This window comes from Terrapene carolina, unplaced genomic scaffold (genome assembly GCF_002925995.2).
Source record: "Terrapene carolina triunguis isolate 2854851 unplaced genomic scaffold, T_m_triunguis-2.0 Scaffold242, whole genome shotgun sequence".
In the NCBI taxonomy this organism is placed as follows: Eukaryota; Metazoa; Chordata; order Testudines; family Emydidae; genus Terrapene; species Terrapene triunguis.
Genome location: NW_020664593.1, coordinates 6277898 through 6291318, shown reverse-complemented (window position 1 = coordinate 6291318; position 13421 = coordinate 6277898).

The following is a 13421-nucleotide window of genomic DNA, read 5'->3' as shown; positions in this document are numbered from 1 at the left end:
GATATAAATACTTTACTTCAGCTGTCAGGAGGATTAAATGTCTGTTGTTAAGTACACTCCTGATAATGTAACAGCTCCACCAACCACCATTTTGTCTTTTTCCAGCTGAACTGACTTCCTCCTTCTCCTCCCTCTAGTGCTGTCAAGCATGTGTTATGATCACTCCTGCACTATTCCATTAGCTCTAAAATAGTCTAATAAGTGATTGAGGTGATTCAACACTCTTCTTACTCTTGTGACGTCCCAGTATCTCAAACCCAGGCCTGCGAGTCCCCAGACAGCCGTCACATCCTGGCCCCACCCAATGGCTGCTGAAAGCTGGTGGGCCGAGGAGCTAGTAGGAGTACAGCCTCAGCCAAGGCCCCCCCGCCCCCATGGGCACCAGGTTTGTATAATTTTTGGTGGTGCCCAGAACGGGTCCAAGCAGAGCTGTCCCCTCCATAGGATGCATCGGGGCAACTGCCCCGGGCCCTGTGCTTTGGGGGGCCCCCACGCTTCAGGGGGACATGGGGTCCAGGGCATCCTGGGGGGACTAGCGGGGGGCCTGGGGCCGGCAGCAGTGAGTGACCCAGCCCACTCTGCTCTGCCCCACCGGCTTCCAGTGTCACTCGGGGAAGGGGGCCGAAGCTGGAAAGAGGTCGGGCGGGGGCTTGGAGGAAGGGGTGGAATGGGGGTGGGCAGGGGGTGGGAAGAGGCAGGGTGGAGGGAGCGGGGCTGGGTTGCTCGCTGCTGCCGGCACCAGGCCCCCCGCTAACCTCCCAGGCCACCCTGGACCCCGCATCCCCCTGAAGCCCAGGGGCTCTCAAAGCACGGGGTCCGGGGCGGTTGCCCCGGTCCGTCCTATGGATGGGATAGCTCTGAAAATATAAGCCCAGACATTGGTGGAGCCGGGACCACATTCCTGAATACTGGTGGAGCACAGGCACCATGGGCCCATATAACTCACCGTCTATGCCTGGAAGCTCTGACTGGAGGATCACCCAGCCCCACCGACTAGTCCAGCCATGCTATTTAAGACAGAAGTACAGGAAGTTGTCTGAGCAACTAGGTGATTTCCCGTTGCTGCATTGGACCCTGCTTGTGCCTGCACCCAACCGTGTTCCTGATTCCTGCTCCGCTCCTAGCTCACCCCGACTTTGCTCCTGGTTCTCACCAGGCTCCTATTCCATGCCTGATCCTTGCCTCTCCTCTGGTGCTGGCCCTTATTTCTCTTTTCTGACCATCAGTTACCAGTCCTGGCTCTGACATCTTACTCAGGGTTGACTCTTAGCTCCAGCATTTAGTATCTGACCCTCGCTCCAATCCTCATGTTCAATCCCTGACTCTGGCTTTAGCTCGCCCCCTGGCAGGGCTGTACCTACCCATATGCAAAGTACGCAGCTGCGTAGGGCACCAGGAAATTTGGGGCACCAAATTCCTGGTGCCCTATGCAGCTGCGTGCTGCTCCAGCCCCTGCTCCACCTCTTCCCCATGGCCTCCGCCCGAGCCCTGCCTCTTCCCACCCCTGCTCCGCCCCAGCCCAGCCCCCACTCCACCCCTTCCCCAGAGCCCCCGCCCCTGCTCCACCCCAGCCCCGCCTCTTCCCACCCCTGCTCCACCCCAGCCCAGCCTCCACTCCACCCCTTCTCCAAAGCCCCCGCCCCTGCTCCGCCCCAGCCCCACCTCTTCCTGCCCCTGCTCCACCCCAGCCCGCCCCCACTCCCTTGAGGACTGCAGCAGGGGTCAGGAGCCCAGCACTCACTGGCGGCAGTGAGTAGAGCGAACCGGCCTTAGCCCACTCCACCCCGCCGGCAAGTGCTGGGGGTCGGTTCCCCCCGGCCCCCAAGCCTAGGAGTCAGGAGAGCAGAGCGGAGCGGGCTGGGGCCGGGTCACTCCAAGCCTGCTTCCCCTCTCCTCCCCCCTCCCCCCCCCGCAGATGCCTGGGGCCAGCCCTTGACCCCCCGCAGAGGCCGGGGGGGGGGGGCTGCATAGGGCACCAAAATGGCTAGGGATGGTCCTGAGCCCGGCTCTGAAATCAGCAGTTGACCTGGAGCTGACCCTCAGCTCTGTTCCTTGATCTGCACTGACCATTGGGACAGACCACCTATGTCCTCATCCCTAACAACTGCGTCTATCCCACCGCCCTGTCACTAGATGCTCATCTCTGACTGGGGATGGACAAGCCACAGGAGGTTTGGTCCAGTTTGCCTTAGACCAGGGGTTCTCAACCTTTTTCTTTCTGAGGCCCCCCCAGCATGCTATAAAAACTCCATAGCCCACCTGTGCCACAACAACTGTTTTTCTGCATATAAAAGCCAGGGCTGGCATTAGGGGGTAGCAAACAGGGCAATTGCCTGGGGGCCAACGCCACAGGGGGCCCCGCGAATCTAAGTTGCTCAAGCTTCAGCTTCAGCCCAGGATGGCGGGAGTGGGGCCCCAGGCTTCAGCACCACAGCTTAGGCTTTCTGCCCTGGGCCCAAGTGAGTCTAACACCAGCCCTGCTTGGCAGACCCCCTGAAACCTGCTTGCAGCCCCCCAGGGGGCCCCGGGCCCCTGGTTGAGAACTGCCACCTTATATTAACACCCAAATGTGCAGGGGCTAGATTTTCAAAAGAGCTCATCATCCCACAGCTCCCATTTAGGCACCAAAATAAGTGGCCAGACTTTGAAAAGAGCTCAGCTCAGGGGTGCCAGAAGGGGAGGGAGGGGCCTTGGGGGGGGAAGAGGCAGTGTGGGAGCGGGACCTCAGGAAGAAGGGGCGGTGCAGGGGAATGGGGCCATGGTTTGGGCGCTGGAAGCTTCCGCTGCCCCTAGCTCAGCTCCCATTTAGGCACCTGAACAAAGCGGCCAAGCTACAATTGTGAATGCTGAGCACTTCGGAAAACCTGGCCCAGAGGCTTTATCTTCCGCTTATTCGATCCATTTGAGTATGCAAAGCTTTTCCAGAAATCTCAAGAGGACTGACTATGTCGTGGACTTTTCTAGCCAGAAATTCTACAGAAACCAATCAAGACTACTTCTGTTAGTCTTAAAGGTGCCACAGGACCCTCTGTTGCTTTTTACAGAAACCAATGGGATTCTCATGCACTGGCCCGTTTCCAAACACCACCCTCCATTGCAAATTCTAGACTCAGGTAACTGCAAGCCCAGTGGTGCAACTGCAGTGAAGCGTGGGCCCAATTTAGGCCATTTAGGATGTGTCGACACAGTAAGTGGCAGCCTGCCTCAGAGAGTCTCAGAGCCTGGGTTGACAGCTCAGGCTATGGCATTAAAAATAGCAGTGTAGATGTTGTGCCTCAGGCTGGAGCTTGGGGGGATGATATTTTAGTTCAGTCCAGTAACTAATAGGTTAATTATCTGAGAATGTCTGGATATTGCCTAAGTGCAGTCCATGTGAGTTGCCTAAAGATTGACTGAAAAAATTACCCTGATACTGCCTCCCATAACTGCACTCAGATGCTCTGATGACATCTTTACCCTGGTGAGAGTCCTGAAGAACATCACTCTCAACACTACAGATAAGAGAGAGCACTCTGCTACACCACACCAAACTGCTTGGCCAAATTAATTTTTGAGGTAGTCCAACATGACTGGAGCTATTCATTGTCCCAAAGCAGAGAGAAGAGAAACACACTTGGTGTTACAGGCTCTTGGTCTTGGGATCTTTCTGCTTCAGCTGATATATTGTCTAAATCTAAAACTTATTTAAAAACCTGTCTGGATGCGACGGGTTTTAATTAATCTTCTCTTAGTTTTTATACCATATAGTACCTTGAAGATGCAAGATCAATCACCGCTGTATTGTAATGTAGAGTTGTGAGACAGAAAGATAAATGAGCTATCAAGTTTAGCATTTTGATAGCTAAGTTTAATTTTAACTAGCTCAGGAACATACTGTAGATCCGTGGATAAAGTTGTGAAATGAAGCATTCATCTCCGGGGCCCAGTCTAGAATCCATCAGAAAGGAATGAGTTTTCTAGCCTCTGCTCAGTCTCCTGTGGATCTAGGTGAGTGATTTCTGGACACAGATACAGCCATTCAGTGGCACACCTACATTTCTTATCCTGCAGGTCTATTAAGCTTCTAAAAGCACACGTAACCCCTTAAAACCCCCAGCAAAAATAAAAATTGCACAAGCCTGACTAGTTGATGGGACCATACTTACATTGTGTTGACTCATGGGTCCACCAACATTCATTTAAGTACTTTTCATCCACAGTGCTCTAAGGCCCCAATCCTGCAAGGGTTATGCATGTGCTGAACTTTACACACTGTGAGTAGGCAATAGGACAACTCATGGTACAGAAAGTTAGACATGCTTGTAAGTCTTTGGAGGATTGGGCCCTCGGTGCTTTATAAAGGAGAGCAAACACAGTATCATTATCATAATGGCAAAACAAACATCAAGAGGGGAAGTAAATTGCCCATGTTTCAAAATGAGCCAGGAATAGAACCTAGGAATCCTGACTCATCATCTGGGCTAGCCACTAGACTTAACTCCATACTTTCAATAGATAACATTATAGCCAATCTAATAGTTCATCCGTTTGAAAATGACTATATTAGGATGAGCAATGTTCAGGACCTTGTGCCTTTCATGACTCATGGTGACTCAAATTCTGGTGTCTTTCACCCAGCTCATCCTGGCAATGCTAATTCTGATATTTTCCACTAGTCCATTGTAATTGCTCTTATGCTAATACATTCCACGTATCCATCACAGCAACTCTACTTCTAATGTGTTCCACCCGGTCTTACTGCAATGACTAATTCTAATGCATTGCACCAAGTCTACAAGGAATTTCCATCATGCATCATTTTGAAATCACACTCCTTTCATTAGAGCTGCCTCAATTTGAACAATCTTGTATGTCCTGCTGGTCTGAATCTTAACGCTGGTCTTTTTCTATTAGATTAGTTAAAAGGCTGAATTGGGGCTAAACATAAAGCCACTCTCCTTCTGTTTATCTAGCCTGAGGTATCTTAGAGCACCCATGGCTATAATTTCTGTGTCCTAGACCAAAGTACTTTCCATCAATAATTTATTCTGACCCACCTGGGAGAGTGCCTTGGGTGAAATTCACATAATCCAGTATATATATTGCCTTTTATGAGTCATCCCTGCTTGTTCCATCAGTTCAGAGGTAACATGCAAAGTTCTCCCAGCTATACTGAGATGAACATAGTCTCACTTTCATGATGCTGAAAGTGTGTGGGGTTTGGGTTGGTGGTAATGCTTCCGCAGCCATGATGACTGGATTTCCAGTTACTATACTGACATGATATTGTGAGAATCATTGTCTAGAGATAGAAATGATTTATTTCATCACATTCAATCCATCTCCTTGATCATCCAGGACTATTTGTTGCTATTGTACTACTAGGGTTTTGTTTGGTCTGTTTTAAAATTTGCCATAAAAAGGGCTTCCACAACTTGGTACTGCAGGTCACTACTGTATACTGGTAGGAACTGTTCAGAGAAAGGCTTTGTATACTGTAAAGGAGGTTCATCATGACTAGACCCAGGAGGCTAGCAAGAGAGATTACCCACAAGCATTTTGATTACTTCAAAATATAATTTCACTCTGGCCATTTTCATACTCCCTTTTATTTGCTTTTTCAGAACATTCAGACAAGCAAGTCTTCCTTGTACAAAAGTTCATGGAAAGCAAATTTCCAGCCTGCAGGTGAAACCCATTTAATCACACAACAAACCTCATTTCTGGCAGAAGTACTTAACAAATCAGTCATCTAGTCACGGAACAGGAACAAGACTGTCACTTCAGTGACCAGTCATGCAGCTTGAATATTGACTACTCAAAAGAAAACTTACAGCAAAGAGTCTGCATGTGACCCACAGTCTGATCTACGTATGCACCAAGCATTAGTCAGCCGGTTTTCAATAGGAAACAAATTCGCAAGAGCTACAATCTGGGCACAGACAACTTGCAAACAGGAAAAAAAATGCTAACCTCACCAAACGAATTGTTCATTGTGAATTCTCTACCTGCTTCTAAGCATCGCACAAGGCCTTGAAAAGGGTGATGGAAAGAATAGCATGGTGACTGTATGAGCCCTGGATACAAGTACAGCTCTCACTAGGAACAGCCGCCAGGGAAGAGTTCATGGCTTGTCTATACTTAAAGAGCTGCAGTGGTGCAGCTGCACTGCTGTAGTGCTTCAGTGAAGAGTGGTGTAGGTAATCCACCTCCCTAGGAGCTGGTAGCTAGATTGATGGGAAAATTATCCCATCAACCTAGGGCTTGGCTACACTTGCGAGTCACAGCGCAATAAAGCAGCCCCGGGCGCCCTAGCTCACTCCCCGTCCACACTGGCAAGGCACGTAGAGCGCGCTGACTCTGCGGCTACAGCGCTCCTGGTACTCTACCTCGGCGAGAGGAATAACGTTTGCTGCGCCTTGGCTACAATGCCCGGGCATCAGTGTGAACGAGGTGTTGCGTTACTGCGCTCTGATCGGCCTTCAGAAACGTCCCATAATCCCCTTAAGTCAAGTGGCCACTCTTGTCATTGTTTTGAACTCCTGTAGGAATGCGGAAATGCTCTTTCAAAGCTCCGTTTCTGACACCGGCATGCAAGCCGTTACTGTGGAATGCTGCGTGTGAGAGAGAGGCGGGGGGAGGGGGGTCTGCTGCTGTCTGAACTTACAAGACAGCATGCTGACATGCTCTCCCCACACATACACACAACACACTCCCTGTCAAACTCCGCCCCACCCCTCCCATTTGAAAAGCACGTTGCAGTCACTTGCATGCTGGGATAGCTGCCCATAATGCACCACTCCCAATGCCGCTGCAAGTGCCGCAAATGTGGCCACGCCAGTGCGCTTGAAGCTGTCAGTGTAGACAGACTGCAGCGCTTTCCCTACTGCACTCTACGAAGGCTGGTTTAACTCAAAGCGCTCTACATCTGCAAGTGTAGCCATGCCCTTAGTGGTGTCTACACCGGGGGGGTTAGGTCGGTTTAACTGTGTCACTCAGGGGTGTGGATTTTTCATACCCTTGAGCAACGTAATTACACCAACCTACGGTCCTAGCACAGGCCAGGCCTCGGAATCTACAGAATTAGCATACAGTCTGTTAATGATTGTGGCCTTTGGCCTATGCTCTTTCAGTGCCTAGTACCCCAGTATTTGGGAAAGCCCAGAGTGGGATCCAAACTGCAGCTCAGGCCCATGTTGACTCCTAATGTAGGGCCAATTCCACAAATGAATGTTCACTTTATTACAGTCTCAGAAGGGATTCATACCCCAGAAAAATAACGATCACAAAATAGCAGCAAAAAAGAGTATAGTTCAGTGGCAGAGTGCAAAAGGGGTCTTATGGTTCAAGAAGATCGTGTGTAAGCAATGGAAATTCCACCCTAGAGATCACAATAGGACCACAGGGAAGCTGTTGCAGGCGAGAGGAAAAAATGGAGATGAAAAGGACCAAAGAGGAAATGTATCCAGAATATCCTAATATCCAAATAGAAAGTCTTATTACCTGCCTTGATATACCAGTAGCAGAATGGACTTGCAGATAAAGCACTGCACTGATAATCTGGGTTCAATTTCCACCCCTGGCTCAGACTTTGTGAGTGCTCTTAGGGAAGTCAGTTCGCCTCATTATGTCTTGATTTCCCCTCTGTAAGATGGGGCCAATGACAGAGACCTGCCTCTGTCATTGGAGGGGGTAGTGTGGATACATGCGGGGTCATGGTCCATGACAGGGACTCTTAGGCGCTATGGTAATACAAATAATAATAATTCGCTAATGTTTGCAAGGTGCTCAGATACTATGTTAGTGGAGACCATGTAAGCAGATAGAAAGCAAGAAACCTGTGGGAGAGTCCATAGGTCTGATCCTGCTCTCCCCCTAGTCTAAATCAAAAGTTACTGTTGTCAGAGCAGAATCAAGCAAAGCGGGGCTGCTATACTAGCCAGCCACATAAAGGGACCCACAAGGGCCAGTTGTGCATATGCTGGGCCCAATTCAGCTACCGTTCTCCATGTTGAATACAGGGCCGGCTCCAAGTTTTTTGCCGCCCCAAGCCAAAAAAAAAAAAAAAGCCGCCCCTTGAGAAGTGCCGCCCCAAGCACATGCTTGGAATGCTGGTGCCTAGAGCTGGCCCTGGCTGAGTAGCGCCTTCTGAAGCAAGTATTCCCATTGTGGGAGTGCTGAATCAGGTCATAAAAGGAAGTAACAGAACTGGCTAGGCTGAGAGCACCATTTTTTACTTTCCTTCTTCCCCCATCTCACAGAAGGTTCCTGCCATACTTACCCCTTACCGCTTCTCGCTCTTCAGAGAAGAATAACCTACTTTATTTATTGCCTCTGCTCCCAGCCCCATCACTTCAGCTGCAGAGGGCACACCAGGGAGTGTCATGCACCGCCACACAGTTTGCATGTCCTTGGGAGGAGCAGTTAAAGAGCACAAAGAGATTGCAAAAATACTGGAAGATTTCTCAGAACAGCTGCAATTGACTCATTCCAGGGGCTTAAGCGAGTCACTCAGCTTCCTGGGTCTTGATCCAAAGTAAAACATGGCAAAATCACTATAACTATTACTGCGAAATGCATGAAAGAGTAGATTAGACTCAATGTAAATATGAATAAAGAAGTGGGAAGCAGCCGTGTTTTATTAAGAGAGCAAGGTCAGTGGTGCAGCCAAAGACACAAGGAACAGCAGATTGCCATATTCTTAAAAAGGCTGTGATAATCTCCATATTGGATCAAACCAATGGTCCATCTAATGTCGTGTCCCATCTCCAACAGTGGCCAGCATCAGAGGAAGATGTAAAACACCCATAATGGACAATTATCCATTAATATGCCCATAAGGGAAGTTTCTTAATAACCTCTGGCAGTTAGGGTTGGATTTATACCCTAAACCATGAGGGCTGATATTTCTTATAAATGTTTTATCTTATCTAACGTAACTGTGGATGTTCTCACTATCTGTAGAAATCACTACTCCTTTTTGGAATTCTGCTAAGCTCTTGATATCTGTGGAAGTGAGTTCCACAGGTTAGTAATATGCTGTATTTTTTAAAGTACTTCTTGCCATTAATTAATATGTCACCTGTTATTCATCTTCTGTCTGAACTATATCCCCATCTTTTCAGTCTCTCCTTATCTGAAAATCCTTCCAGGCATCAAATCATTTTCACTGCCTGGCTCCAAATGCTTTCTATTTCTGCTATGTCCTTTTTAAGGAGAGAATTCCAGTAGGAGGAGTAGCAGGGGCCAACAACCTAACTACTTTTAAAATAGAGCTTGATAAATTTATGAATGGGATTATATGATGGGGTTGCCTGTGATAGCAGGGGACTAGACTCAATGATTCAGGAGGTCCCTTCCTGTCCTATCTGCCAATGGAGAAATTAAATAAAGTAGCAGGAGAGGTGAGAGCTTATCATGGATTATATAATTAGGTTAGTGTTAACTTCTATCACATTCTTTAGGCATTTTGTTATGCATCTTTTTATGGTAAATGCTATTTTTTATTTAGTTGTTTAGTTCTATTTTTTTCCTTTTTGATTAGTCTGCATCTTTGCACCCTGCTACCATTTTCTAACTAAAAGTATTGTGGCTATCTCCTGCTGTTTTCTGTCTCTCTAGGAGGCACAGCTCTGATCTTCCTGTCTTGATGTATGTTCTCAGGCTGTGTTTCTTGTGGGGCTTGTCATTAAAATGGTGACCCCCTGGGGCTACACAGCTGTCGGACTCCTAGCAAAGGAAAGTTTGAAACATTTTCATTCGTTTTTAAATACTGCCTTGTAATTTCCCCATTTAACTTTTTTGTTCTGATTGAATTTCTCTCTAGTCATCTAAGAAAGTAGTGGAATTCTGTTCTGAATGCAAACAGCCTGGGACTTGGGATATCCAGGTTCAAGTCCCTATTTTTTCTCAGGGCCACACAGAGATTTATGGGGACCCTGGGCAAAATCTGAAACTGAGGTTCCCCACCCTTCAAAAAATATTACCATGGAGATGAAAGATTTTGAGAAGGGGAGGGAGACGATGGGATGGCTCTGCCCTGCATGTGGCTTGGGGTCCGCTTCTGAAACTTCTCTCCTTGAGCTCCGGTCCCACTGCCACTGGAAACAATATCTCTGACCCCACTCTGACCTTTGGGCAGCTGGTCTGGTGGGTCGCCTCACACCTGGCCTGATGATGGGAGCTGGGCCCAGCCCGGGAGGGTGAGTCGCTCCCTGTACTCTCAGTGGCGGGTGCCAAACCTGAGTGGCGTTGTGACCCCATGCTCCAGGTTGCAACGCCACTCGCTCAAAATTTGGCCTGCCCACCCCTTAGTCATTCTCGGGGTCCTTTCAAATGGGGGACCCTGGACAAACTGTCCCTCCCTTCCCCCCATATGGTTCTGATCTCTCCCTTCTGTGTGACTGTGTCACTTAGGGTTTGTCTAGCAGCTATAGAGACATACACACACTAGCGCTGCTTAAGCTAGCACCTGATAGTAGCAATGTGGCAATGGCAGCTGAGGCTAGGCACCCAAGCATGAACTCGGGATTGCAGTCAGTGGCTAGCCCCTGCTGCTGCGGCTAGCGCATGTATCTCTACCTGTACTGAGAATCACACCTCATAGCTTTTGTGTGGCCATACCCTTAAGTGTCTCCATGCCTCAGCTCCCCCTCTGTAAAATGGGAGTGATTTCCCTACCTAAATCCATGAAAGATTGTGAGAGGCTCAGGTACTACAGCAATGGGGCCACGTACGTACCACAGAGAGCTCTTTACTCCTATGTGACTCCACTGATGCCAACCTGTGGGAGGTCTGGGATTCTGTTGCCAACATTTCATGCAATTCTAGCTGTCATGACGTGGGACAAGGCCTGGGTGAAGAACAAGTGTAGCCTTGACAAACAAACAAATAAAAATCCTTACAAAATAATATGAATTTAAAAAAATCGTTCCTTCTTATTGCTCCAGATTACTGTATTATTTTCAGCTTTTTTGAGTTTGGAAATAAACCCTGAGCTGTTCTGCAAACCTTTCATATTCAGCACAACATCTTATTTTATCTTCTGTGGTTTTGTTGTTGTTTTTTTCCTCTCTCTCTCTCTCTCTCTCTTTTTAATCCATTCAGCCATTTATTGGATCTTCAGTTTTCTAGTTTCTCCTTTGCTACACTATCTCCTGCTTTTCACAGATAAACACTTCACACCTGGGAGACAGGCTCCTCTAATTAGTATTAAAACCTGAAGTTTTTCTGCCCTGCTTTGAAGCTTTCTAGGATGCCTTTTTGTGAATAATAATGTCCTCCATTCAACATAGTGGGAAGTTCAATCAAAAGTAACTGTAGCAAATACTCCCCTGCAAGACAGTCTACCCTTCCCCCTCCCTCTGCATGCCTGATGATTAAAGGAAATAGGCGAGTTAGAGGTTAGATGGTGTCACCCTCCCCCACAACATCTGCTGCCTGGAAGGGGTTAAGGAGTATTGAAACCTCCGGGCCAATTCTTACAAGAGCCTATCCCTTTCTCTGATAAAGCTGAATGAGACAGGAGCAGGATAAACCTAAGAAAGCAAGACCCAGCCCACACACATGGAGCTTCTGACTTCATAGGATCACAGAAGTTAGGACTGGTCTACAATGGGAACTTACATTGGCCTAGAAAAATCCACACCCCTGAGTAACATAAGCAGATCTAACCCCTAGTGTAGACAGCATTAGGTTGACAGAATAATTCTTCTGTCAACCTAGCTACCACCTCTTGGGGAGGTGGATTATTTATGCCAATGGGAGAACCCCTCCCATCGGCATTAGTAGTCCACACTGAAAAGCGGCAGCGGTGCTGCTATAGCGTTGCAAGTGTAGACAAACCTTTAGAGGTAGAAAATACCTACAAGGTCAAAGTCCATCAGCAATGGAGGACTGTCCCCTGCACTATTTCAGTGCTTTAACTGAATTTCTCTGCCTTTTTATTTTTGTGCCAGAAAAACTGTAGTGTGACAAACACAGTTCATTGAAATGGATCAAATCCTGGCACCCTTATTCAGGGACCAGTCCTGCTAACCTTAGTCACGTCAGCTAGGATTTTCCAAAGCATCATTCCCATTGATTTTCACTGGGACTGGTGCATCCAAGTCACTTGTATGCTTCTGAAAACCTCATCCATTGACTAGTACCTTACTCCATAAATAATACCATTGAAATCAATGGAACTAGTCATGCTGTAAGAATCATAGAATACCAGGGTTGGAAGGGACCTCAGGAGGTCATCTAGTCCAACCCCCTGCTCAAAGCAGGACCAATCTACTCATCACGACAGAGGCTATGCTTAAACTCCAAGAACAGGTGTGTTTTACATGGAGGTAGCTTACTCAAGATAGCCATCTCAATGGGAAATCCCACTGGAGACAAGGCACAGGTAGTTTTTACTTCAATGGAGGTGTTTGAGCTCAGCCCTATACTCACACACAGACACCTGGTGTTTACCTTGACTATATAGTTTGAGGTAAAATCTAGCCTTGTCTCCACTAGGATTTTACATTGAGATAGCTAAAAATCATGCTATTAGGACAAACTCTGTGAGTTGCAGAATGCGTTCCTCAGCTTTTGCTCAGTCCTTATTCAGCCAAACTCCCACTGGAGGAATCACAGTGCCTTCCCACCACTGAACTGTAATGAGCTCTGGTGTGTATCCTGGTAGCTCTTTCACACTGCACAGCAACATGCAATACAACGCAACACTTTAGGGAAGGAACCTTTAACTCAGAGGGTTTAGGAGGAAATGTCACCTACTGGATGGCTATTCAGTAATCGTCCACTGTGGGGTTTCTTGTACCTTCCTCTGAGGCATCTGGTATTGGCCAAAGGACAGGAGACTGGACTGCTGGTCTGATCCAGTATGATAGTTCCTAAGGCTTTGTCTACACTAGCACTTTTGTTGGTCAAACTTTTATTGGTCAGCGGTGTGAAAAACAGCCTCCCCCCCGCCCCCTCGACTGACATAAGTTTCACTCACAAAAACGCCGGTATGGATGGTACTATGTCAGCAGGAGAGGCTCTCCTGCCAACATAGCTAACGCCGCTCATTGGGGGTGGTTAATTATGCTTGCAGGAGACCTCTCTCTAGCCAGGAGAGAGCGGCTACCTGGGAGACCTTACAGGGACGCAGCTGTAGCAGTAAAGCTGTGCCTCTGTAAGGTCCTTAATGTAGACATAACCTAAATCCTGTATTCCTAATGCAGAAGTTTCCCATAACGTGTAAACTGCAAGAGGAAATTGAGATGTGCAGAATGTAATTACTCACCTTTGTATTTCATTAGGTGCTTCTTGCTACTTTTTTCAGAATAAAGGATGCTGAATGTTATCTAAATGCCCATCAAGCTGATGGGTCAGTTAGTTTTCTGTGTATATCAGATAAATGAAGACTATTACCCTTTAATTAATTATTGCACATCTTAATCCTATAAATC